The sequence below is a fragment of the Globicephala melas genome, chromosome 4 (assembly GCF_963455315.2).
Source record: "Globicephala melas chromosome 4, mGloMel1.2, whole genome shotgun sequence".
In the NCBI taxonomy this organism is placed as follows: domain Eukaryota; kingdom Metazoa; phylum Chordata; class Mammalia; order Artiodactyla; family Delphinidae; genus Globicephala; species Globicephala melas.
Window position 1 is genome coordinate 123,274,179 of NC_083317.1, and position 27,886 is coordinate 123,302,064.

General features: G+C 38.1%; 1 protein-coding gene across 6 annotated transcripts in view; it reads left to right on the forward strand.

Moving 5' to 3' along the window:
• TFDP2 (transcription factor Dp-2) overlaps positions 1-27,886 on the forward strand; it is a 162,899-nt gene that overhangs the window by 47,388 nt on the left and 87,625 nt on the right. For 2 of the 6 annotated variants that reach the window (XM_030873319.3, XM_060298524.2), the window contains exon 3: positions 3,166-3,432. The exons of the other annotated variants lie outside the window; for them this stretch is intronic. The gene's annotated coding sequence lies outside the window, so the exon portion shown is untranslated. The remainder of the gene's footprint in view (positions 1-3,165; positions 3,433-27,886) is intronic. 6 annotated transcript variants of the gene reach the window in all.

Genomic DNA, 27,886 nt, shown 5'->3' on the forward strand with positions numbered 1-27,886 from the left:
CCTCTCCCGTTGCGGAGCACAGGCTCCAGACGCGCAGGCTCAGCGGCCATGGCTCACGGGCCTAGCCGCTCCGCGGCATGTGGGATCTTCCCGGACCGGGGCACGAACCCGTGTCCCCTGCATCGGCAGGCGGACTCTCAACCACTGTGCCACCAGGGAAGCCCTCCATGGGGTTTTTGTCTTAGTTTTTTTTCCTCATCTTGTACATTTTCCCTAGGCAATTTCATCTATTCTCACTGCTTTTACTTTGTGTATGATTGATTCTCAAATCTGTACCTCCGGCCCAAACCTTTGTATTGAGTTTTTGTATATTTAACTGCTTATGGGACACCTTCATTTGAGTAACTTATATGCATCTCAGACTCAGTCTGTCCATAATTAAAGTGATTATTTCACCCTCTCAAAACCTACTTTCCCTTTTCTTTATCTTACTGGCTAGTACAGTAGTACCTTTCACCCTTTGCCCAAACCAGAAACTGAAGCATCATCTTTGACTCCTTTTTTGACCTCTCTGCTCCCAGTCAAATCACTTACAAGACTTGTTGATTCCAGCTACATATCTCAGTTCTCCCCACCCGCTTTCTCTATTCCACTGCTATTATCTTAGTTCAGACTACGATAAACTATTTCCTGGATTACTGTAGCTATTTTACTTGCTTTGAGATTTTATGTCTTTCTATTTCATTCACTGTACTATAGCTACATACTTTTTCTCAAACACAAATCTGAACAAGTCTTCCCCAGTTAAAAAAACATTTTTTGTTCCTTATTGCCCTCAAGATAAAGTCCAAACTCCAGTTTAAAAGATCCTTCATGATATGGTTCTTGCTTTCATCTTTAGCCTTATCTCAGACATTTATGCTTCTGCTACACTGAACTACATTCTCTCTTGTCTGTCTGTCTCTCTTCTCCCTCCCCTCCCCTCCCCTCCCTTTTCTCTCTCTCTCTCTCTCTCTCTCTCTCTCTCTGTCTTTCTGTATTCTCTTCTCTGTACCTATAATGCCATACCTCTCTGACAGCATCCTCACTTCATTCCTGATAGATATACATTTCACCTGGCTAATTTCTGTTCATTCCTAGCATCTAAGTTTAGGTCTTACACCCACTTGGCCCATAAGCCTCTAATACTCTCTACTTATCCTGATTGCAGTATTTATCACACTGGACTTTAATTTTACTGATATACTTATTGGTCCCCACCTGACTCCATGAAGTCAGAGACTTTTTTATCTTATTCATCACTGTTTCTGTAGAATAGATACTTCAAAGTAACTATTCCATAGTAGCTGTCCCAAACTGGAAATTTGTTGAAAGAATGCGTGTCTTTCCTTCTACCTATAATTCCCTTGGCCACTGGGCAAATTCCTGTTTATGCTTTAAAATCTAGCTGAGCACAAATTCCTCTGTACCTCCTTGTTACTGAGCCTCCTTTGTGTTAACCTTTGGACCCTGTAGATACTTTGTGATTGTCCTTATCACATTATATTGTGTTTCTTTATGAGATTGTCCTTTCTTTTTTTACTAGACTCTGAGCTCTTTAAGGACAGCGTCTTTTTTTTATATATATGTAAATTTATTTATATTTTATTTACTTTATTTTTGGCTGCATTGGGTCTTCAGTTGCCGCGTGCAGGCTTTCTCCAGTTGTGGCGAGTGGGGGCTTCTCTTCGTTGTGGTGAGCACGGGCTCTTGTTGCTGAGCACGGGCTCTAGGAGCACATGCTTCAGTACTTGCAGCACGTGGGCTCAGTAGTTGTGGCTTGCGGGCTTAGTTGCTCCGTGGCATGTGGGATCTTCTTGGACCAGGACTCGAACCTGTGTCCCCTGCACTGGCAGACGGATTCTTAACCATTGCACCACCAGGGAAGCCCAGGGTCTTTTTTCATATTTTTGTCTTTAGAGTCTAGCTTGGCATCTAGCGCAGTTATATATATTCAGTAAATTTTTAAAAGTTTATTTTTTATTGAAATATAGTTAATTTACAACATTGTGTTAGTTTCTGGTGTACATCAAAGTGATTCAGTTATACATATAAATATATTCTTTTTCATATTATTTTCCATTATAGGTTATTACAAGTTATTGAATATAGTTCCCTGTGCTATACAGTAGGACCTTGTTGTTTATCTATTTTATATATAGTAGTTTGTATTTGCTAACCCCAAACTCCTAATTTATCCCTCCCCTCCCTTCCCTTTTGCATACGAAGTACATATTGAACTGCAAGAGCTTGTTTTGCCATAGCATTTCCAGACTTTTAATGCAAATATTTACTTATCTAACCTTTGAGAAATGTATAAAGAAGGAACTTGCCTTGAATGCCTTTTGAAACAAAGTGTTAAGGTATTCAGTGAGGAAGGTTTCTGAGCTTTTTGTCTTAGGGCATCTATCTAAGAGTTGGAGGTCTAAAAGTTACATAATTAATTAAAATAAGAACAAGCCTGAAGATGATTTTATTCTGCCATAACCAGGCGAGTAGCAGAGGATTCGAAAGCAGTTGAGTATTCATATATCCTTGTCATAAATCATGTAATTGTGTATTATTTTTTATTTTATTTTACTTTATTATAAATTTATTTCCGGCTGTGTTGGGTCTTCATTGCTGCGCATGGGCTTTCTTTAGTTGAGGCGAGCGGGGTCTACTCTTCATGGCAGTGTGTGGGCCTCTCATCGTGGTGACTTCTCTTATTGCAGAACATGGGCTCTAGATGTGTGGGCTTCAGTAGTTGTGGCTCTCGGGTTCAGTAGTTGTGGCTCGTGGGCTCAGTAGTTGTGGCTCACGGGCTCTAGAGCGCAGGCTCAGTAGTTGTGGCACATGGGCTTAGTTGCTCCGCGGCATGTGGGATCTTCCCAGACCAGGAATCGAAACCATGTCCCCTGCATTGGCAAACAGATTCTTAACCACTGCACCACCAGGGAAGCCCTGTATTATTTTTTTAAATGAAAGAAAAAGATAGTGTAACTCAGGGCTTCATTATCTCTAGTGTTGAAAGCCCAGCGGAACCTTTGTTGAAGTCAGGGATTCCTTCATTATCTGAGAGGTACATGCTGTTTCTTGGGCTATATCTTTGGGTGGTTCTGGCATGTGAAAGAGGCCATATTTGCCTGTAAGCTGTATGCGTTTCTCAGGCAGCTGCTGTGGGCTGAATTGCTTGTGTCTCTGCAGGTAGATGAGCCCTGCCGTGTATCCTCCTCTTGCTCCTTTATGTCCTCAGCAGAGCTAGCAGTGCCACCTTGCCAGCTCCTTCATTGCTTGCACATCAGATTGAAAATACGTGTATCTTTTACTCACTGCCAGTTCTGCACTGTCCAAGAGATTGCAGTAGCCTACAGCTATGGAAATGACAACCTACTAAAAGGAATGCAGCAACTCAAAAGAGGGAATATCCCTGGATAATCAGATTCCTCCTATGGAGGCAGAACTAATGGAAAGGTAAGAGAGAGCATGACAGGAAGAAAGAAGAATGGAACTCTCAAGAGGATACAGTTGGAACACCAAGAAAGTTGTTTTGGAACTAAAAATATATTCACAAGTCTTGAATCTAAGGAAGATTAAAAACAAAAAAATGGCCAAAGATGTACCATGAGCAAAACAATATTGATACTAAATAAATATACTAACAGCCTCAAGCTATTAAAGGGACAAAGAGAAATATTGTATTGTGATGAAAGGAACAATCTACCCAACAATCCAATTTTTAGGAAATGGGCAAAACTTATGAATAAACAGTTCACCGAAAAATATTAATGGTTCTTAACACAGATAAAAAGGCACTCTACCTCATTCACAAACCATACGTAATTTAAAATTACACTTGAGTACCATTTTTCACTCTATAAGGCTGGCGAGTATTAAGAAGTTTGGTAAAACACTGTTGTCAAGGGTGTAGGATAATGTGCTCTCTTATACTGCTGGTGGGAGCATAACCTTTATGGGAAGCAATTTCACAGTATTTATTAATTTAACATTCACATTTCCTTTGACCAAGTGGTTCCAGTTTTAGGAATGTATTCTACTGATATGTTTATAAATTTGGGAAATAACATTTAATCTTTGTAGTATTGTATGTAATAGCAAAATATTGGCAACAGTGTAAATCCATCAGTAAGATCTGGCTAAATAGATTATGTTCAATACATGTAATGGGGTTCTGTGCAGATGTAAAATTGGGAGTGAGAAAGCTATGTACAAGTATGGAATGATCTACAAAGACACATTATTAACAAAAGCAAAGTGCAGAACAATGTGCCGAATAACCATTTGTTTAAAAAGAAGTGACGTAACAAGCACACGTATCATGTTTCTTGTAAGGATACACAAAGGCTTGACATTCCTTATCTGGTAGTTAGAGAAACAGTATCTTTCACAGAGAAGTTTTCATCTTAATGAAGTCCAACATTAAAGCCTCATTTTTTTTTTCATGGATCACACTTTTTGGTGTTGTATCTATAAAGTCATTACCACACTGAAGGTCAGTTAGATTTTTCTCTTATTTTTCTTCTAGGAGTTTTACAGTTTACATTTAGGTCTGTGATTCATTTTGAGTTAATTTTGTGACAGGTGTAAAGTATGTGTCTAATTCTTTTTTTTTTCCTGCATGTGGATGTCTGGTTGTTTCATCCTCATTTGTTGAAAAGACTGTCCTTTATCCATTGAATTGCCTTTGCTCCTTTGTCAAAGTCTAGTTGAAAGTATTTGTGTAGGTCTTTTTCTGGGCTCTCTATTCTATTCCACTGATCTGTTTTCTTATTTTTTTGCTGATACCACACTGCCTTGATGACTGTGAGTCTTGAGGTTGGGTGGTATCAGTCCTCCAACTTTTCTTCTTCAATATTGTGTTGGCTATTCTGGGTCTTTTGCCTCTCTGTGTAAACTTTAGAGTCAGTTTGTTGATATCTACAAAATAACTTGCTGGGATTTTGATTGAGATTGCATTGACTCTGTACATCAGTGGGAATAACTGACATCTTAACAATATTAATTCTATGCATAAACATGGACTTCTCTCTCCATTAATTAGATCTCTGATTTCTTTCATCACAATTTGGTAGTTTTCCACATATAGATCTTATTCATATTATTGGATATATCCTTAAGTATTTCATTTTTTGGTGCTAATGTAGATGGCCTTGTGTTCGTAGTTTCAAACTCCAGTTATTCATTGTTGGTATATAAGAAAGCAGTTGACTTTTATTTATTAACCTTGTATCCTGCAACCTTGCTATAATCATGTATTAGTTCCAGGATTTTTTTTTTTTTTTGTAAATGATATTTTTGTTATTGGTGGTGTCTTTTTTCTTCTTTTCTTTTTTCTTTTTTTGGCCACGCTGCGTGGCATGTGGGATGTAAGGTCTTAGTTCCCTGACCAGGGAGCAAACATGTGCCCCCTGCAGTGGAAGTGTGGAGTCTTAACCACTGGACTGCCAGGGAAGTCCCTGTAAATGGTATTTTTAATTTCAGTATCTAGTTGTTCTTTGCGAGTATGTAGACACACAGTTGGTTTTTGTATTTTTTGTAGCCTGCTCCCTTGTGAAACTTATTTCTAGTAATTCTTTTGTGGATTTTTTAGGATTTCCCTTATATACTCTCACGTCATCTGTAAATAAAAAGTTTAACTTTTCCTTTCCAATTTGTATTTCTTTTTCTTTCCTAACATCACTGATTAGGACTTCCAGTTCAAGGTTAAGTAGAAATGGAGAGAGCAGAAATCCTTGCCTTGTTCTTGATCTTAGGAGGAAAGTATTGTCTTTTATTATTGGGTATGATGTTAGCTGGTAGAATTTTCATAGCCACCCTGCAACTGGTTGAGTAAGTTTCCCTTCTAAGTTTTCTGAGTGTTTTGATAATGAATGGTGGATTTTGGTAAATGTTTTTTTTCTGCACCTATTGCAGTGATTATATATGGTGGGAGTAATTTTAGCCCATGAATATGGTGAGCTACATTGATTGATTTTTACATGTCACAAAAACTTTGGATTCCTTGCATAAACAGCACTTAATTTTTAAAAAAATTAATTATTTTTTTGGCTGCGTTGGGTCTTCGTTGCCGTGCGTGGGCTTTATCTAGTTGCGGCAAGCGGGGGCTACTCTTCGTTGCGGTGCGCGGGCTTCTTATTGTGGAGGCTTCGCTTGTTGCAGAGCATGGACTCTAGGCGTGCAAGCTTCAGTAGTTGTGGCATGTGAGCTCAGTAGTTGTGGCGCACAGGCTCAGTAGTTGTGGCACACGGGCTTAGTTGCTCTGTGGCATGTACGATCTTCCCAGACCAGGGCTTGAACCTGTGTCCCCTGCATTGGCAGGCAGGTTCTTAACCACTGCACCACCAGGGAAGCCTAACACCACTTAATTTTGAGAGGAGCTTATGAGTTCTCCATTTGGAGAGTATTGTTGATTAGAGCCTGTTTTGTACTATTTTTAGTCCCTTATAATCTAGAGATGATTCTGGAATCCCTGTGTAACAGCAGGGAACCAGTTGAGGTTAGACAGTACATACGTTTATAGTGGAACCAATTGTTCAGGTTTTGTAACGTTTTTTTAAAAGATCTTCACAGCCTGGAAACAGAAATAAAAGAAAGCATTTTGTGGGTAAGGCAGTAGGAAGAGAAGGAATTCAGAGTTTTCCCAAAAGTGTTGCTGGAATGGCTCCTTATAGGGGCCATATGAATGCATGTCTGCTAAGAAGGGAATGTGAGAACTTACCTTCCTTGATGAGAAGAAGTTTAAAAGGAGCTGGAAAGGTGAAAGGGTGAGGAACTGGTATTAGAGATTATTTCAGTCCTCAAAATCTTAAAAAGAGAGTAGCTTGTGTATTTTGGAGTTATATGTTTTATTAAAAAGGCTGCTAACGTTTGCCACATTTTTTTTTTAATTTTACTTATCAAATTTAAGGCCTCAAATATCTAGTAAGCTTTGTTTTATTTTATATTTCTTTGAACAGTAGGTATAAGCGACATTTGGTTGCTATTTCTATGAAAATTCTTTGGCAGGCTTCTAAATCTGAGGTCATGGTAGGGTAAGTTGGGCCTCTCTTGCTGTGTGAGGCTTTGAGAGATTGTATTTTAATAAACACAGTGAATGGTTCTGGCTTTGCCTTTTGAATCTGAATTTGTTTTCAGGATATTTAAAAATATCTTAATGATCTGATAATAGAGTAACACATTCTACAAGTAGTTTTATCGACCTGTTCAATCCAGTAGCTTGCTTTTCCTGTAGGACCGGTGCCATCTGATCTTTTTCTCTTTTGTATTTTTCTGATCTTTTTTTCTCTTGTGTTTATCTACAAGATAAGTTTTATTTAAATAATCATGTTTAGTTTACCATACTACATAATTAAATACTAAAATAAGAATGATCTTTTAGAAATAAACGTTAAGTTCCTGATTTAAAACAAAAAATAAAGGAAAAATTAAAATGTTTTTAAATAGACTGTGCTTACTACATCTTTTATCTTCCTGTTAACTGCTTTCGCAATGTATATTGTGGTTAGGTAGAATTACATAACTTTGTTCTGTGTTTTGATTGCATGTTCTAGATTTATAAATAATTTTGATAACACAGTATGTTGTACCTGAGACCGAATAAAATGGGTTCCCCCCCCCCCTTTTTTTTTTTTTGTGGTATATGGGCCTCTCACCGTTGTGGCCTCCCCCGTTGCAGAGCACAGGCTCCGGACGCACAGGCTCAACGGCCATGGCTCACGGACCCAGCCGCTCCGCGGCATGTGGGATCTCCCCGGATCGGGGCACGAACCCGTGTCCCCTGCATCGGCAGGCGGACTCCCAACCACTGCGCCACCAGGGAAGCCCTCCCCATTTTTTAATATACATTTTTATTCTCTATTCTGATAGTTAATATAAATTGCTTTATTATAGAGCGTGACATGATGATACCTATTTTTAATATCTTGAAATAACGAGTCACTATTTCTTACGAAAGGATGACAAATGGATATTATTCTTTTTGGAGGAAAGGATATCTGCAGTCTTGTTTCTGTAGTATTTCAAAATTCATTTTCAGTGAATCAGCTTGTAACTTAGTTGGCAGAGTAGAATACTGTTGATGTTAAAAGGTCCTTCTTTATGTGATTTCTTATTTGCTAGGTAGTTGGAAAATGGAGTTGATCTAATTGCCTGTTTTTATTTCCTATTCCTATATGGCTCACTGTCTTCTAGAAGAAAACTTTTCCATACCTTTAACTTAGCTAGCCATCTTGCTTACTATTGGTAACAACTATTGGTACTGGTTAATTTCAAACCCACAGCACTAAGGGAAGATGATAATTTTGATTGTCAATTGGAATTTAGTTCTAAAATCAACTTCTTAAATGTTTTCTTTTTTTGAATTTCCTCATTTAAATTTATCTTGTTTACGACCAACATAAAATTTGCATGAGTTGCCAAATCTAAAAGCAAAATATCAAAAATCATGCCTTAAAGTTGTTTAACAGCTTTGTTGCCAACACAGCGTTTTGGCAATTTAAATTGCAAATGTTATTTAGGAGAGATTAAATTGCCTCTTCTGAATTTAACCTGGTTTCTCCTCTGCTTTATAAATTACCTAGTAAATAAAAATGGTAGCTGTGTCTTTAAAAAATACTAAATAGGAAAACTACTAAAAGTTGGTAAAATTTTACTAACTGTATTTCTTTAGGAGTTTTTTATTCATTCTAATGAAAACACATTGTATTTTGCTTCATGTTGTAAAGTAAGTTTGATGTATTTGAAAAGGGTCAGGTTTTGGAATCAGTGAAGCAGAGCTTCAAATTTCAGCTTTGCTATTTACTAGATCTACAATTGATAACATCGGAAATATACTAAATCTCTCTTCTGATTTTCACATTTGTGCTTTGGTGATTGTAATACCTACCTTGGAGGGATTATATTTTCTTATTTAACTCTCATGTGTAAAGCTTTATGCATAATGCTTAGCATGTAGTGGATGCCCAATAAAATATTAATTCTCTTCTCCTTTACTTCCTTCATTGTTCCTTTGATATTTGAGCCTTTCCTTATCATTGTATCAATTATGTAGAAAATGTCTGCAAGTTGCTGGTTAAATTATTGAAAAAGACCAGCCTGAATACATTTAATTACAAGCTGTATTTTGAAGTAAAAGGAAATTGCTATCAGGATTTACTGGTAATACAAATTTCTTCTTTCATTTTCTGCCTGTGAAACTAATTAAATCCAATTTTTTGCATATCTCAGAATAAGCCAGGACCTGTTTTGTCATCCCTTTCTTCAGTGACATCCTTTACATCCCCTTTAGTGAGTCCATTTGGGACCCATTAAAGTGTGACGAGTAGCATGACTGACACTGCAGACATGTAAATTACAAATCTAAAAGAAGTGGAACAGAAGATGAAAACATTTATCTGACATGAAGGCCCTCAGTCTCTCAGATGAGCAAAGTAGCAATTAGAATAATAGTTTCTAAAAATTATTTATCTTTTTTCCATTCCCTGATTAATAAAGGTGATGTTTTCTTAGTACGCCTGGAGGTTTAGAGTGCTTTAGTCCAACTTAAATTTTAGCAAGCAACAGAATCACCTGGAGGGCATCTCATAAAGATTAGCTCCAGAGTTTCTGATTCAGTAGGTCTGGGGTGGGGTCTGAGAATTTATATTTCTAACAAGTTCCTAGGTGAAGCTGATACTGCTAGCCCTGGACCACACTTGGAGAATTACTAGTCTAAGGGTATGTAGAAGAAGTGGGGATTAAGCACAAGGTAGAATCAGACTGACTTTTCTGCCTAAGATTTTTCACTCAATTCAGAAAACTTCTTCCAGTACCTTCTATGTGTCTACTACTGCGGTATCATCAAGCCTCACGTCTTAGACTTTCAAACCACAGATTTTGCTTTACGAAAGGACTCTACTGCCTAAGGAGCACTTCTAAAAGAAAAGACAAGTGAAGAAAGGAGGATAGGCTCTCCATTTTGTTGCTTTTTCAAACCTCTGTCCTCATATTATAGCAATATTTTATCTTTTGCTAATTTTAATGCAAGAACATTGGCTCTTGTAATTCTATTTCTAGGTATCTCCCTAAGGAAGTAAATTTTGACTTATAATTAATATAGACAAAGACAGGTATTTATCATAGCATTGTTTGTAAATAGCAAAAAAGGAGCTCACACACAGAAGTATATTACTAGGTGATTTTAAAGTAAATTGTGTTTGTATATGATAGCTAAATTTGTAGTCGTATTTTGCTTATGAAGGAACACATTTTGAAAATAGAAAATGCTTAATACACATAATTATTTTACGTAGGTATGTTTTGATATAATTTAACCTCACATTTAAGTAAAATTGTATGTATTCTATGTTCTTAACTATGTGACATTTATAGAAAAATGAGGAAATCTATCAAATTACAGGTATCTTTTCGAATATGAGATTATGATTGATTGGTACTATATATTTTCTGCATTTTGTAATGTATCCAGAATGGAGTATTTACTTTTACAATGAAAATATTCATGTCATATATTTACATATATATATGTGTGTATGTATATATATATAAAGTTATCAAGTTTTAGTTGAAATACATAGAGAAAAGTACAAATATAGGTGTACAGTTCAGTGAAATTTCACAAACCAGCACTCGAAACTAGAAGCAAAATACCAGCATCCCAGAAGCATGCTTTGTGCTCCCCTTGAAGGCTAAGTGCTGTCTTGACCTCTAACAGGATAGACTATTTTTGTCTGTTTTGGGGCTTTACATATGGAATCATACAGCATTTATTCTTTGTGACTTGCTTTTCTTGCTCAACATGTTTGTGAGATTCATCCATATTGTATGTAGTTGTACTTGATCTTTTCTCATTGCTATATAATATTCCGCTGTGTAACTAAACCATAATTTATTTATTCATTCTAATGCAATTGGGCATTTGGGTAGTTTTCAGTTTGGGGATATTACAACTAGTGATCTGACAATATAATTTTAAAATACCGAGTCTGTCAAGTGTATTTTCGTAATTCAATTTTATTTTCCTATTACCTTATATTATAATTGAAGTTATGTTCTCATATGCAAATTCTTCAGTAGAATGAGTTTAAATTTTTTGGCAAAGACAGATAAGTTGATAGGCTGTTGGCAGTTGTAATCAGGAACATTACTAGACTCAATACTTTTAAAGCACTACACAGATATAAAAAAATTTTTTTAATTTAATTTTATTTATTTTCTTATACAGCAGGTTCATATTAGTTATCCATTTTATACATATTAGTATATAAATGCCAATCTCAGTCTCCCAATTCATCACCCCTCCAGCTGCTTTCCGCCCTTGGTGTCCATATGTTTGTTCTCTACATCTGTGTCTCAATTTCTGCCCTGCAAACCAGTTCATCTGTACAATTTTTCTAGGTTCCACATATATGCGTTAATGTACGATATTTGTTTTTCTCTTTCTGACTTACTTCACTCTGTATGACAGTCTCTAGATTCATCCACGTCTCTACAAATGACCCAATTTCATTCCTTTTTATGGCCGAGTAATATTCCATTGTATATCTGTACCTCATCTTCTTTATCCATTTGTCTGTTGATGAGTATTTATGTTGCTTCCATGACCCAGCTATTGTAAATAGTGCCGCAGTGAACATTGGGGTGTATGTGTCTTTCTGAATTATGGTTTTCTCAGGGTATATGCCCAGTAGTGGGATTACTGGGTCATATGGTAATTCTATTTTTAGTTTTTTCAGGAACCTCCATACTGTTCTCCATAGTGGCTGTATCAATTTACATTCCCCCCAGCAATGCAAGAGGGTTCCCTTTTCTCCACACCCTCTCCAGCATTTGTTGTTTGTAGATTTTCTGATGATGCCCATTCTAACTGGTGTGAGGTGATACCTCATTGTAGTTTTGATTGGCATTTCTCTAATAGTTAGTGATGTTGAGCAGCTTTTCATGTGCTTCTTGGCCATCTGTATGTCTTTGGAGAAATGTCTGTTTAGGTCATCTGCCCATTTTTGGATTGGGTCGTTCTTTTAATATTGAGCTGCATGAGCTGTTTATATATTTTGGAGATTAATCCTTTGTCCGTTGATTCCTTGGCAAATATTTTCTCCCATTCTGAGGGTTGTCTTTTCGTCTTGTTTGTAGTTTCCTTTGCTTTGCAAAAGCTTTTAAGTTTCATTAGGTCCCATTTGTTTGTTTTTGTTTTAATTTCCGTTACTCTAGGAGGTGGATCAAAAAAGATCTTGCTGTGATTTATGTCAAAGAGTGTTCTTCCTATGTTTTCCTCTAAGAGTTTTATAGTGTCCGGTCTTACGTTTGGGACTCGAATCCATTTTGAGTTTATTTCTGTGTATGGTGTTAGGGAGTGTTCTAATTTCATTCTTTTACATGCAGCTGTCCAGTTTTCCCAGCACCACTTATTGAAGAGACTGTCTTTTCTCCGTTGTATATCCTTGCCTCTTTGTCATAGATTAGTTGACCATAGGTGTGTGGGTTTATCTCTGAGCTTTCTATCCTGTTCCATTGATCTATATTTCTGTTTTTGTGCCAGTACCATATTGTCTTGATTACTGTAGCTTTGTAGTATAGCCTGAAGTCAGGGAGTCTGATTCTTCCAGCTGTTGTTTTTTTCCCTCAAGACTGGTTTGGCTATTCGGGGACTTTTGTGTCTCCATACAAACTTTAAGATTTTTTTGTTCTAGTTCTGTAAAAAATGCCATTGGTAATTTGATAGGGATTGCATTGAATCTGTAGATTGCTTTGGGTAGTATAGTCATTTTCACAATATTGATTCTTCCAATGCAAGAACATGGTATATCTCTCCATCTGTTTGTATCATCTTTAATTTCTTTCATCAGTGTCTTACAGTTTTCTGCATACAGGTCTTTTGTCTCCCTAGGTAGGTTTATTCCTAGGTATTTTATTCTTTTTGTTGCAGTGGTAAATGGGAGTGTTTCCTTAATTTCTCTTTCAGATTATTTCATCATTAGTGTATAGGAATGCAAGAGATTTCTGTGCATTAATTTTTTTTTCTTTTTTTTTGCGGTACGCGGGCCTTTCACTGTTGTGGCCTCTCCCATTGCGGAGCAGAGGCTCCGGACGCACAGGCTCAGAGACCATGGCTCACGGGCCTAGGCGCTCCGCGGCATGTGGGATCTTCCCGGACCGGGGCACGAACCTGTGTCCCCTGCATCAGCAGGCGGACTCTCAACCACTGCGCCACCAGGGAAGCCCCTGTGCATTAATTTTGTATCCTGCTACTTTACCAAATTCATTGAGTAGCTCTAGTAGTTTTCTGGTGGCATCTTTAGGATTCTCTATATATAGTATCATGTCATCTGCAAAGAGTGACAGTTTTACTTCTTCTTTTCCGATTTGTATTCCTTTTATTTCTTTTTCTTCTCTGATTGCTGTGGCTAGGACTTCCAGAACTATGTTGAATAATAGTGGTGAGAGTGGACATCCTTGTCTTGTTCCTGACCTTAGAGGAAATGCTTTCAGTTTTTCACCATTGAGAATGATGTTTGCTGTGGGTTTGTCATATATGGCATTTATTATGTTGAGGTAGGTTCCCTCTATACCCACTTTTGGGAGAGTTTTTATCATAAATGGGTGTTGAATTTTGTCAAAAGCTGTTTCTGCATCTATTGAGATGATCATATGTTTTTTATTCTTCAGTTTGTTAATATGGTGTATCACATTGATTGGTTTGCGCATAATGAAGAATCCTGCATCCCTGGGATAAATCCCAGTTGATCATGGTGTATGATCCTTTTAATGTGTTCTTGGATTCTGTTTGCTAGTATTTTGTTGAGGATTTTTGCATCTATAGTCATGAGTGATATTGGTCTGTAATTTTCTTTTTTTGTAGTATCTTTGTCTGGTTTTGGTATCAGGGTGATAGTGGCCTCATAGAATGAGTTTGGGAGTGTTCCTTCGTCTGCAGTTTTTTGGAAGCATTTGAGAAGGATGGGTGTTAACTCTTCTCTAAATGTTTGATAAAATTCACCTGTGAAGCCATCTGGTCCTGGACTTTTGGTTTTTGGAAGATTTTTATCACAGTTTCAATTTCATTACTTGTGATTGGTCTGCTCATATTTTCTATTTCTTCCTGGTTCCATCTGGGAGGGTTATACCTTTCTAAGAATTTGTCCATTTTTTCCAGGTTGTCCATTTTATTGGCATAGAGTTGCTTGTAGTGGTCTCTTAGGATGCTTTGTATTTCTGCAGACTACACAGATTTTTGTATTACTTTTAGAGCTTTGATAAGTTTGAAATGTTCTTATCATCTCGATTTTCTTTCTGTTTTATCCACTGGTACCCTTATTCCGAACTCTAAAAGTATAGTTCTCAGAATTTATTCCCTTCTTCCTATTGTCTGAGTCTTTAGAACAAGGTGGAAAGCACAAAATAATTCAAATTCTCCAGTAAAAAAAAAAAAATCCAGTTTGTATATATAATATGTAAGTTATACATGTATAATCTTATTAGCCTCGTTGGTATTTTAAAATTATATTGTAGTGGCAGGCTCTTGAGACAAAGTAGGACTTGTACCTAGCACAGTGCTAGGTAAGTGACTCACAGGTGTTTAACATCTATCTGTTGAGTGGATGAAACAAAGACAAAATTCCACTATCAAGTTTTTCTCTTCTCAGGTTTTGTTGGCGTTTTCACTTGTCCACTCCCCTCAAATTTTGTATGTTTAGTTTAAAAACAGGTATTTGAAATGAGTAAGAGAAAATTGTTATTAGTGGAATTTTTTAAAGTGGAACTTTTTCTCAAGATAACCCCATAGACAAGTCAGAGGAGAGAAAGGTAAAATCGTGAAATCACTGGAGATATTACACATTTTAGTGATTTTTTTTTTTATAGTTCAAATTTTGGGAGAATCTATTCAAATTCCCATTAAAATAAAAAGCAAGGTTAGTGTTATCATAATATTAGTTAAGGTGTATCGGTGAAGTAAATTCTACAATATATATTGGCTACTTATGAACAAAGAGAACTAGGGGAAATAAAGCTTTAAGAGAGGGAAAATAAAAGAAGTTCCAAATACAAGGAAAGAAAGCTAGAGGCAGAGAGATCAGGAACAGTGAAACTGTCTGACCAGCATCTGTTATCCTAGATGATATTAAAGAGCTTTGTGTTGAATGTTGTTTTCCTCAACTCTCTTCTACTTTGGATCACAAAATTTTATAGTGTATTATTTAGTTAGAAAAGACAGCTAATCCTCTAGAAATTGTTATTTGCTGCCAGTTTTTAAAGCTTTCCTTGGTTTTTGGTTCCAGATCTTTAAACCTCACTATGAACCAACCCAGTTGTTGAGAAACATTGGATACAGTCATTGGAAAATCTTAACCATATGTGTTAGAGCGGCTACAAAGAAAATGCACAGGGCTTAGGCCTGAAACTTCAGTGCTTTGTTTAATGTGTGTTTCAATTTTATGTAATTGATCAAAGCAAATATATAAAACTGCTACTTAATTTTGTATAAAAATATCTAAGTAACTGTTGCTTTATTCTGTAACATCAGATACTCAAATTCAAAGATAGTCTAGATTTTATTTGTTTACGTCGCTGTGTTCTCTCTTGGATTAGTATCCCAAGGTAATTGTTAAATGAACTGGATATTTTAAAACTTGTCAGCTTATACATGAAACTAATATAATATTGTAAATCAACTAACTTCAATAAAATAAATAAAATTTAAAAGTTTACTTAAAAATATTAATTCACATAGCAATTTCTAGAAAACATAGGTTAGATCAGGCTTTATTTAAATCAGTGAATTGTACTATCCTGGAGAGGTAAGCTTTTTAAGGCAGTATCCTTATCTCAGTTTCTATGAAATTTGATTTGGGGATCTTGTTAAGATAATTGTGACTGTTTTGCAAACCATGAGGAGAAAAGTAATATCTGGTATATCTGGAACACAGACTTTAAAGGATTCCAGCGTTAACTCATACTAAGCTCAGTTGGTGTTGAACTGGCCTGGGGAATAATGTGTCATAATAGCATATGACCCCTGAGATGGTTTGGATAGAAAACCTTATTATATAAAGCCAAGGGGGCTGAGTCTGGGGCCTGTGATCAAAGAAAGCTTCTAGCATCTCCCTGCAGCCACATTTAGTTTTACTGTTATTACCTACTCCCTTCCAACTCATCCTGTATTTTTGGAAAAGGAGGGAAATGTCTTTCTCTGAGATTTTTCTATTCATATTAGATAGTTAGAATGCAATCACTTAAACTTAATCTATTGGAATACAATAATTTATGGAATTCATAATACTCAAATTGTTTCAACAGATACTCTTAGAAATTCTGGATTAGTTGATTAACCACAGTTCACAGCTCTTCAGTTGCACATTATGCTTAAGTTTCAGAAATTCCCTTCTGGATGGGAGAGTCAAAACAAGCCACCCAGGAGCAAACTCTTTTCTTGGTTGCAGAGCCGTTTCCATTCTTAACGTACATGAAATAGCTTTGCCATTCTTAGCTCTGCTAATTTTTTCTCTTATTCTGCTTGTGTTTCTATTTTCACACAATTCCCTGAAGTGATTAAGCTGATCTCAGAGAAATATTTTTTATTTTGTAATTTTAGAAAGATCTTTTAAAAGTATTTTGTTTCAGAAAGGATAGGCTGTCGTTAACAAACTTTGTTATCCCGTGGAGGCTGTGGAAATACGCCATTCAGATCTCCTGCTTGAACGGAGGCGTAACTGACTGACAGTGGCAGCTGTGGCCCCTCTGGATCCACTGCCTCATTCTTGCTGAGGCCACCCACACTGACTGTGGCTGCTCTCAGCCACGATGGAGCACAATGGAGTACTAGCATGGTCCCATTCTTACAGGATGCCGAACTCCTGTGATGGGCAGAGCATTTCTGTTGCTGCATAACAAATTACCCTGAAACCTAACAGCTAACAACAAGCATTTATTATCCCACACAGTTTCTGAGGGCCAGGAGTGGCTTAGCTGGGTGATTCTGCCTCAGGGTCTCTTGTGTATTGTAATCAAGCCCTGGGCCAGGGCTGTCGTCATCTGAGAGCTGGACTATGTCTGGAACATCTGCTTCTAAGATGGCTCACTTATGTGACTTTTGGCATGGGCCCTCAGTTCTTCCCTGGCTGTTGTCAGGGGCTTTCAGATCCTCGCCACATGGGGGTCCCCAAATTTGTTGGGGATAAGTAATACTGATAATTCAGTTTCCATCTTGGGTATCATTTTCTCTAACACTTTTCTAAACATCATCCCCACCTAGGGTTGCCGGGTATAGCAAATAAAAATACAGGACAGTATTAGGGGCATACTGTAGAAACGTATTCATTGTTTATTTGAAATTCACATTTAACTGGATGTCTTGGAGCCCTACTTCTGGCCTCTCTGGGTTTAATTTGTCTCATCTGTGCTCCTGTGGCACCCTGTGCTGACCTGTCTTTGCATCCACACTATATATTTTTTTTTGCAGTACACGGCCCTCTCACTGCTGTGGCCTCTCCCATTGCGGAGCACAGGCTCCAGACGCGCAGGCTCAGCGGCCATGGCTCACGGGCCCAGCTGCTCCGCGGCATGTGGGATCTTCCCGGACTGGGGCACGAACCCGTGTCCCCTGCATCGGCAGGCGGACTCTCAACCACTGCGCCACCAGGGAAGCCCCACACTATATTTTAATTATATATTTAGTTGTCTGTATCTTCCTACTAGGGTGAAAGTTCCCTTGGGTAGGAACTATGTCTTGTTTATTTATTCACCGATATTTCCCCAGTGCCAAGTGCTGTGTTTGACCTTTATAGGTACTCAGTAAATATGTGTAGGCTATTCAAAGAAGGAAAATACTTGGCCTTGTCATTCAGTGTACTTTTTCTCCTCCTTCGTCTTTTTCTCCTCTTCACCATCATCATTATCATGATGAATGTCAAAGTAATACTAGTGTAGAGAAAAGGCAGGGAATTCCAAGATTCAAAAACTTGCTTTATCACTTTATATATAAACTTTAGTTTGCCCTTCTGATAGCTGGAGGTAATAACCTGTTTCCTGACTATCTTGGATCATAGCTGCCTCCTGTCTCCCTTAGAAAAAAACTAAAAATTACCAAGCCTACTATTTTCTAGGAAATGTGCTAGTTTCAATAATTGGAAGCTGGGCTTTTATATAGTGGTAATAGGCTTAAGTAGTGGTAAGGACATGGAATCAAAAGCTCTGAGTTTGAATCCTAGCCTTGCCACACTAATGTCACAGACTAATGGGCAAATTACTAAATTGTGTTCCGGAATGTCAATTTTCTCATCTCTGAAACAGCTAGCTGATACCTGATAAGGGCAATTGTGAAGATTAAATGGTACACATGTGACCTTGCACATGTTTTTGGCACGTGGTAGGTACACAGCAAAACCCTAATGAAGCCTCTCAGCCTCGCCATATTGTAATTCTTTGAGTGACTTTGGCTTTTGATTTATAGACATTCATAATTCTACCAACTGTAAATTCTCAGCCAAACACATATACAAAATATTTGATCCTGTGATTTCTTTTATTGAGATGGTTTACTATGGCAACAACATATCAGTAGAGTGAAGCTAACTTGTTTTATATCAGTCTAAAATAGCTAATTTTCCCTATATGTAGTGCTTGTTGAATCCTGTTCCCAGTGATGGAAGGAAACTACATTGAAGGATCAAAAATGGATGTTTACTATGATTATTTTTCTGCCCCGTGGTGACTTTTGTGATATCTCCTGCTTAAAAGCCAAAATATAAGAAGGCTCATGAGATCCCACTTTCTCAGACTGTGGTTCTTCTGAAAAATCAAGTTCAAGTGTAACTTTTGGCCCTTTGCTTCTCAAGAGGTTTAACCGTCCTTATTGGCCTCACATACATTAGGATTGCTGGTTGTACCCACCCCAAATCCCCAACTCTGTCTTTCCCCACTTTATCCCAATGCTGTTCAGTTTAATGAATAAGGAAACTTAGTTTCATATAGATTAAATGACTTACCACAGGTCACCCACGTAGTCAACTGGGATTTGAATCCAGGTATCCTGACTGCACTGTGGTATGCATAGTACATTCCACTTGTTTTATTAAATGAGAATTATGCAGCCAGTGGATTGGTGGACAAATATGTGGTATTATTTTTAATATTGTGAAGTGCTGTACAGAGATACGCAGTAACCCCTATGGCAGAAGGGTTTATAGTTGATTTAAGGGGACATAAGTTAAATAATAGGAGATGGTAAGTGCCAGTGATTCATGTAACCAAAAAAATGACTACTGAAAATCAGAATTATTTTTAGCCATATAGAATATTTCAATATATTTTATTAATATCATTTGTGTCTAGATTCTTGTATCAGTACTTAGGATAATGCTTTTGAGATTTATTTGTGTTGTGTGTCAGTTCTTTTTTGTTCCATTGTATGGATGTACCACAACTTGTTTATCCATCCATGAGTTGATGAACATTTGTGTTGTTTCCAGTTGTCGACTATTATGAATAAGGCTGCTGTGATTAACATTCAAATGCAGACTTACATGTTGACATAAGTTTTCGTTATGAGTGGAATTGCTGGGTCAATGGTATGTGTATATTTAACTTTATAAGAAATCACCAAAATGTTTCCCAGAGTGTCTGTACAAATCAATCATCCCATCAGCAATGTATGAGAGTTCTAGTTGCCTTGCATCCTTGCCAGCACTTGATATAGTCAGTCTTTTCTCATGTTAGCTGTTCTAGTGGGTTTATATGATATCTCAGTGTGTTTTTTTTGTTTTTTGTTTTGTTTTGTTTGCGGTACTCGGGCCTCTCACTGTTGTGGCCTCTCCCGTTGCGGAGCATAGGCTCCGGACGCGCAAGCTCAGCATCCATGGCTCACGGGCCTAGCCGCTCCGCGGCATGTGGGATCTTCCCGGACTGGGGCACGAACCCACGTCCCCTGCATCGCAGGCGGACTCTCAACCACTGCGCCACCAGGGAAGCCCCCTCTCAGTGTGGTTTTAATTTGTATTTCCCCAGTGAGTAATGATGTTGTGCATCTTTTCACATGCTTATTTGCCATTAGCATATCTTCTTTGAAATAACAGTTCAAATTTTTTTGCCCATGTTTAAATTGGTTTGTTTGTCTTATTCTGGATACAAGTCCTTTATCAGATGTATATATTGCAAGTATTTTCTCCCAACCTGTAGCTTGCCTTTTAATTTTCTTAACATTAAATTTTGAAGAGTAAGTACCTATTCTATTTTCTTTATTTTATTAAAAAAAATTTTTTTTTTGGTTGCACCGTGCAGCTCTTAGGATCTTAGTTCCCCAACCATGGATTGAACCGAGGCCCCCTACAGTGACAGTGCCGGGTCCTAACCACTGGACTACCAGGGAATTCCCCATCTTTCCTATTTTCATGTGCAGTTTGTCAATTTAAAAAATAGTTTGTTCTTCTTTATGTCCTATTTAAGAAATCTTTGTCTAAGCCAAGATTACTAAGGTTTTTGCTTGTATTTTTTTCTTGGAGTTTTATATAGTTTTGGCTCTTAAATTTAAGCTTGGGGTAAGTTTTGAATTAAATTTTTACATATGGATTGAGGTGAGGGGTGAGGTATATCTTTCTTACATACAAATAACCAATCATTATAGCATCATGTATTGAAAAGATTATCCTTCCCCATAGAATTGCTTTGTGCCTTCGTCAAATATCAGCTGATACATAGTTGAGGGTCTATTTCTAGATCCTATTTTGTTCTATTGATTTAAATATCTGTCTTTATGACAGTAACACACCATACTTACATAGCTTAGTGGTTCTCAATGAAGGGCAGTTTTGCCCTCTATGAGTTATTTGGCAGTGTCTGGAGACATTTTTAATTGTCACACTTGGGGTGTGGAGGATTTGCTCTGGTAGAGGCCAGGATGCTGCTAAAAATCCTGCAGTACACAGGACAGTTCCCCATCACAAAGAATTAGCCGGTCCAAAATGTCACTGGTACCAAGGTTGAGAAACTCTGCTGTAGCTGTATATTAAGTCTTAAAATCAGGTAGTGTAAGTCCCCCAACTTTGTTCTTTTTCAGAGGTGTTTTGGCTATATTAAGTCTGGCATTTTTATATAAATTTTAGAATCAGCTTGTAAATTTCTACTGAACTGCCTGTTGAGATTTTGATTGGGATTGCATTGAATCTATAGATGAATTTGGAAAGCTTTGACAACTTAATATTGAATCTTCTAATTTATAAACATGTTTGATCTGCCCATTAATTTAAATCTTCTATAATTTGTCTCAGCAAAATATTATAGTTTTCATTGTATAGGCCTTGCACATATTTTGTTAAATTTATCCCTAAGTATTTCATGTTCATATTTGGAATTATTATGAATTATATCTTTTTTTTTTTTTTTTGCGGTACGCGGGCCTCTCACTGTTGTGGCCTCTCCCGTTGCGGAGCACAGGCTCTGGACGCGCAGGCTCAGCGGCCATGGCCCACGGGCCCAGCCACTCCGCGGCATGTGGGATCTTCCCGGACTGGGGCACAAACCCGTGTCCCCTGCATCGGCAGGCGGACTCTCAACCACTGCGCCACCAGGGAAGCCCTCTCAGGAAATTTTTGATTAACATGGAACATTATTGACAAGACCAGAAGTAATTTAAAGAACTATACCACTGAGTAATCTCAAAGCCCCTTGTTATGCTAACTGGTCTTAGTATTATTTGTGTGCTAACTTATTTTTCAATTTATTTGGAGACTGTCTCTGATAATTGGCCTATTATCTCACCAGTTTATAGGTTTTATCATGTACACTCTATTGTGGAGGAACTTGAGTATTTCTAGTTGGTTGCTACAATTGCTTAGGCTTTTGTTTTGTTTTTAATTAATTTATTTTATTTTTGGCTGCACTGGGTCTTTGTTGCTGCACGTGGGCTTTTCTCTAGGTGAGGTGCGCGGGGGCTACTCTTCGTTGCGGTGCGTGGGCTTCTCATTGCGGTGGCTTCTCTTATTGCGGAGCATGGGCTGTAGGTGCAAGGGCTTCAGTAGTTGTGGTGCGCGGGCTCAGTAGTTGTGGCTCACAGACCCTAGAGCGCAGGCTCATTAGTTGTGGCGCACGGGCTTAGTTGCTCCACAGCATGTGGGATCTTCCGGGACCAGGGCTCGAACCCGTGTGCCCTGCATTAGCAGACGGATTCTTAACCACTGTGCTACCAGGGAAGCCCATACAATGCTTAGGTTTAAACCTTAGATCTATTGGCAGTTTCTTGACATTTTGATCTGGAGTAGAGCTTCCTTGAGAGAAAAATAACACTTTCCTTTTTAATGTGCTCTATTCTATATGCTCAGTAATATCCATGAACATTTCTGTTTATGTAAATTCATAGTGTGGTTGAAAGTTAAGGGAGGCAAGAGTAGATAAGAAGCTATTTCTTCCGCTTATCTGCTCTTCCCAGGCTGAACACGTGCCAGGTTATTGTAGGGCATTTTAGCCTCTAAGATTTCAACTGTGGGAAGCCTGGGTTTAGCTGGCAGCCAGCTAGTGGAACCCAACTTAATTTCCTCTGTTCTCCCATGGTCAAATAGGTGAAGATACACAGAGAAGCAGGATTACAAATAGAATCAGAAACTAGAAATACAAATTAAAATATGCCAGGCATCAGGAGGATTTTCTACCAGTAAAAGTAAAGACAGATCCCCAAGACAGAATAGCAGGGACAGGCAGGAAAAAGGTAATTTCCTACCCATCTCTACTGCATACCTACATTTAAGGAAGTAGGTGCTTTGCCAACGAGAAAATTGCCAACTATCTCCTGCGGTGTTGCAACTGCTATCTACAGCCTCCAGGGCTCTTTTTCTCCCTCCCATCTTTCTTATCATTACCTCTCTACTTCCCTTGGTGACCACAGTTCTGTAAAGGCGGGGGCAGAGGTGGACTGGTTATGGTGTATTTTCAGATGTGAAGTAGGAAGAGGCAGGGAGAGGAAAACCCATGGGGTGGTATGCATTTTTTTTAGGCCCTATACACAAATAAACTCACAAATGAAGCTTTTTATTTTGAAATTTTCAAATATTTACAAAGAGAAGAACAATTTGATGAATGCCCTTGCACCAGTCACCAGCTTAAACAACTCTTGGTTAAGCCCTACTTTGGACTAGGGAAGAACTATATTCTATTTCAAAGTAACCAGGATTAAATTATCAGTCATGTGCATCACATAACAAGGTAACAGGATCAGGAGAGCCTTCATTAGCTAATCAGAACCATAGTAAGGGAGGGGATCCTTAACCTAGAATCCATGAATTGACTTCAAGGCATGACGGACTGAATTGGTAATTAAAATTCCATGTTTTGGAGAGAGAGTATATAATTTTAATGGGATCCTCAAAGAGATCCTTAATCTCCAAAACATACGATAGTCATAGTAATGATGTGACTGCCTAACACTGGAAATATGGCTAAGCGTTGTGTGAATCAATCTTTTCTCCAACTTAAGAACTAAGAGTTAAAAGTCAAATAATGCCCCAATGGACAGTAAAGGGGAGAGACAAACTAGAGTTTGTCTAACTTTTTCTTAGCAAACACCAAACCTAGATAGTTTTCTCAACTTTCAAATAATTGACAGCATTTTTTAAAAAGGCATCATGGGCTTCTTAAGAAATTCTGAAAAATAAAAGAAGGAAATTTTCTATTTAAGACACAGAGGAAAATCATACTTGGAAAAAATTGATAAAGGAAACAAGAAAATATTAGATGGGAGTTGCTTTCTTCTCAGAATTATCTAATGAATCTGAAATAGTATGTAAAAGATAACAGATTGACATAAAAGGGAACCAGCTGAGATATTAGTGAAGATTATAGTAATAATAGCTAAATGTTTATTGAGTACGAGATACTGTATTAAAACCCTTCATGAATTAGCTAATTAAATAATTAAATGGTTATTCCCAAGAAAATTGAAATAAATAGGTTAAATTACTTCCCCTGAGATTATACAACTAGTCAGAGTTAGGTTTCATATTTGAATCCAGATAGACTGACTGCAGGGCCCTGGAACTAGAGGAAATAAACATGATTGCAAAGGATCTTGAATCATTTTGTACTTTTCTGCATGTTAAGTTTTCCTCAAGACTACTCAAAACTCATAAATTATGATAGTGAAATTCAATGTACTATTAAAATCCACAATGAAGGAGTCAGAAGATGGTGAATGGTGAAAATCAAGTAAGTGATGTGGAAGAGAAGCTGGAGAAGGTCTTCCAAAATACAGCAATGGAAAAGGGTCAAAAATGAAAATGATAGGTACAGACGATAAAGACTCAGTATGTAGATAAGTAGTATTCCTGAATACAGGAGCATATAGATAGAAGAGAAGCAATAATAAAAGGTAAAATGGAAGACTGTTATCTTCCTTGAGCTCAACAAGGACCAAAGTTTACAGTTTAAAGGATTTCACTGATATAGGGAAAGTACTCAATGTATCACTGCAGATTTTGAGGAAGATTAAAAGATGTACTGTAAACATCCAGGCAAGGGGTGAAAAGGGTACTGCTACAAAAAGCAATCTGTTCACTATTAAATAGCGGAAGACAATGGAAGAATATTTATAGTGTTATTATGAAAAAGAAAATGTCTACAGTGTGATTAGACAAGGACAGAAAATACAGGAGATAATATTAAAAATCATCAAGAATAACAGTGACATAATGTAAGACCACCTAATTGGTAATCAGAATAAAAGTGAATACATTAATATATAAGTTTAAAGAACAGAGATTCAGATTGGGTCAAAAAACAATATCTAAGACTTATACTACCTGATTTTGAGGCTTACTATAAAGCTAAAGTGATCAAGACAGTATAGTATTAGGGAAAGAGTAGAAACATACATCAATGGAGCAGAATAGAGAGCCCAGAAACAGACCTATTTATATATACAAATACAGTCAACTGATCTTTGACAAAGGAGGAAAGGCAGTTCAGTGGAGAAAGGAGAATCTTGTCAACAAATGAGGCTGGAATAATTGAAGTCCATGTGCAAAAAAAACTAGATGCAGACCTCACACCTGTCACAAAAATTAACTCAAAATGGATCATAGTCCTAAACGTAAACATAAAAAGATAAAACTTCTAGGGACTTCCCTGGTGGCGCAGTGCTTAAGGATCTGCCTGCCAAAGCAGGGGACACGGGTTCGGGCCCTGGTCTGGGAAGATCCCACATGCCGTGGAGCAACTAAGCCCATGAGCCACAACTACTGAGCCAACGTGCCACAGTTACTGAAGCCCACACGCCTAGAGCCCGTGCTTCACAGCAAGAGAAGCCACCGCAATGAGAAGCCCATGCACTGCAACAAAGAGTAGCCTCTGCTTGCTGCAACTAGAGAAAGCCCGCGCGCAGCGCCGAAGACTGAACACAGCCAAATTTAAATAAATAAATAATTTTTAATTAAAAAAAAAAGATAAACCTAGTAGAAGAAAAATAGAAGAAAATCTAGGTGACCTTGGGTGTGGCAGTGATTTTTTAGATACAACAGCAAAACATATCTTAAAAAGGACTTAGTGAAATTAGCCAATTGCAAAGTTCGGGAATAGTGCACAAAAGGCTGCCCTTAACTTCTGACACCAGTTGTGAATTCACGGTTCTCCAAAGTCACCTTTTAGGTTTGCTAATACTCCGGAAGGACTCACAGAATTCACTGAAAGCTGTTATACTCACGGTTATGATTTAGTACAGCTGAAGGATACAGATTAAAATCAATCAAGTAAAAAGGCACATAGAGGGGCTTCCCTGGTGGCGCAGTGGTTGAGAGTCCACCTGCCGATGCAGAGGACACGGGTTCGTGCCCCGGTCCGGGAAGATCCCACATGCCGTGGAGCGGCTTGGCCCGTGAGCCATGGCTGCTGAGCCTGCGCGTCCGGAGCCTGTGCTCCGCAACAGGAGAGGCCACAACAGTGAGAGGCCTGTGTACCGCAAAAAAAAAAAAAAAAAAGACACGTAGAGCAGAGTCCAGAAAGTTCCATATGTGGAGTTTCCAAGTTGTCCTCCCCATGGAGTCATGGACAACATTACTTTCCTGGTATTATGTTTGACAGCTCATGTGGAGTATTGCCAACCAGAGAAGCTCACAGGAGCTTTATTGGGATTTGATCATGTAAGCCTGACCAGCTACTCATGTGGCAGATTTAAGTCACCATTTCCTCAGGAGGTCAAGCTGATACCACATGGCCCAAATGCCCCCAACCTAAATCTCATTGTTGATGTTACTCAAAGCCTCCACCCTAAATTATATTGTGACTATGTGGCTGGCCCAATGCCTCCAGTTAAGCAAAGACACTTTTATCAGACAAGACCTTCCAAGGGAGCAACTAGGCCCGTGAGCCACAACTACTGAGCCTGCGCGTCTGGAGCCTGTGCTCCGCAACAAGAGAGGCCGCGATAGTGAGAGGCCCACGCACTGTGATGAAGAGTGGCCCCCGCTTGCCACAACTAGAGAAGGCCCTCGCACAGAAAGGAAGACCCAACACAGTAAAAATAAATAAATAAATAAATAAACTCCAAGGGTTTAGAGATTACCCCCCAGGAGCTAAGGGCAAAAGGCAGACCTGTCTTTGGGTAAGATTAAATTCTTTACTACCTAGACTTGTATCCAAAATATAAAAAGAACTTAACAACAAGAAAACAAACCACCCAATTAAAAAGTGAGCAAAAGATCCAAACAGACACATCACCAAAGAATGTGTACAGACAGCATATAAGCATATAAAAACACACTCAGTATCTTTTATAATTAAAGGATTGCAAATTAAAACAATAGTGAAACAGTGCTACATACCTTTTAGAATGAGCAAAATCCAAAAAGCTGATGATACCAAATTGTTGACAAGGATGCAGAGCAACCGGGACTCTCATTCATGTTTAGTGGGAATGCAAAATGGTGCAGGCACTTTGGAAGACAGTTTGGTAGTTCCTTACAAAGCTAAACACTCTTCTAGAAGTTGTTCTTCCGGATCCCATTATCCTTTATATGTCTACTTATGTGCTTAATCTCCTATTTATAACTAATTTCTCATCTCTGCCACCCCACTAAATGGACACTTTCCTCACATTACTTCAGCTCTATCACTGGGTACCTGACAAAGAATACCCCTTCTCCTCAAGCATTCATGGAACATTTATAGAAGGTAACCATGCTAAAAAACAGAAAAATCTCAATATAGTCTATAAAGCAGAAATTTGATAGACCATTGTATCTGGCGACAGTGCAATAAAATTTGGAATTAATGAAAGAAGTCCACTTGTCATTTCTTTTCCTAAATAGCTACTAAATCAAGGCAGAAACCTCAACTGCAATGACTATTAAAAATAACAAATTGTAATTTTATATAAATACACACATATACATATATTTATAGGATACAGCCAAAGTTGTATATGTGCATTTTTTTTAATTAAAAAAAATTTATTCACTTATTTATTTATTTTTGGCTGCGCTGGGTCTTCGTTGCTGCGCGTGGGCTTTCTAGTTGCGGTGAGCGGGGGCTACTCTTCGTTGCAGTGCGCGGGCTTCTCATTGTCATGGCTTCTCTTGTTGCGGAGCATGGGTTCTAGGGCGCACAGACTTCAGTAGTTGTGGTGCTAGGGCTCAGTAGTTGTGGCTGGCGGGTTCTAGAGTGCAGGCTCAGTAGTTGTGGCGCACAGGCTTAGTTGCTCCACACAGCATGTGGGACCAGGGCTCAAACCCGTGTCTCCTGCATTGGCAGGCAGATTCTTAACCACTGCGCCACCAGGGAAGCCCTGCATTTATTATTTTTCAATGAAAGAAAAAATGTATTCACCTCCCAAATTTAGCCAAAGGTTAGCAACAGGAGGCATGTAATAAAAATAAAAACAAAATTGAGCAAAATCAGAAGATAGAAAAGTGTAGAATTGAAAGATCCAGGTAGATTG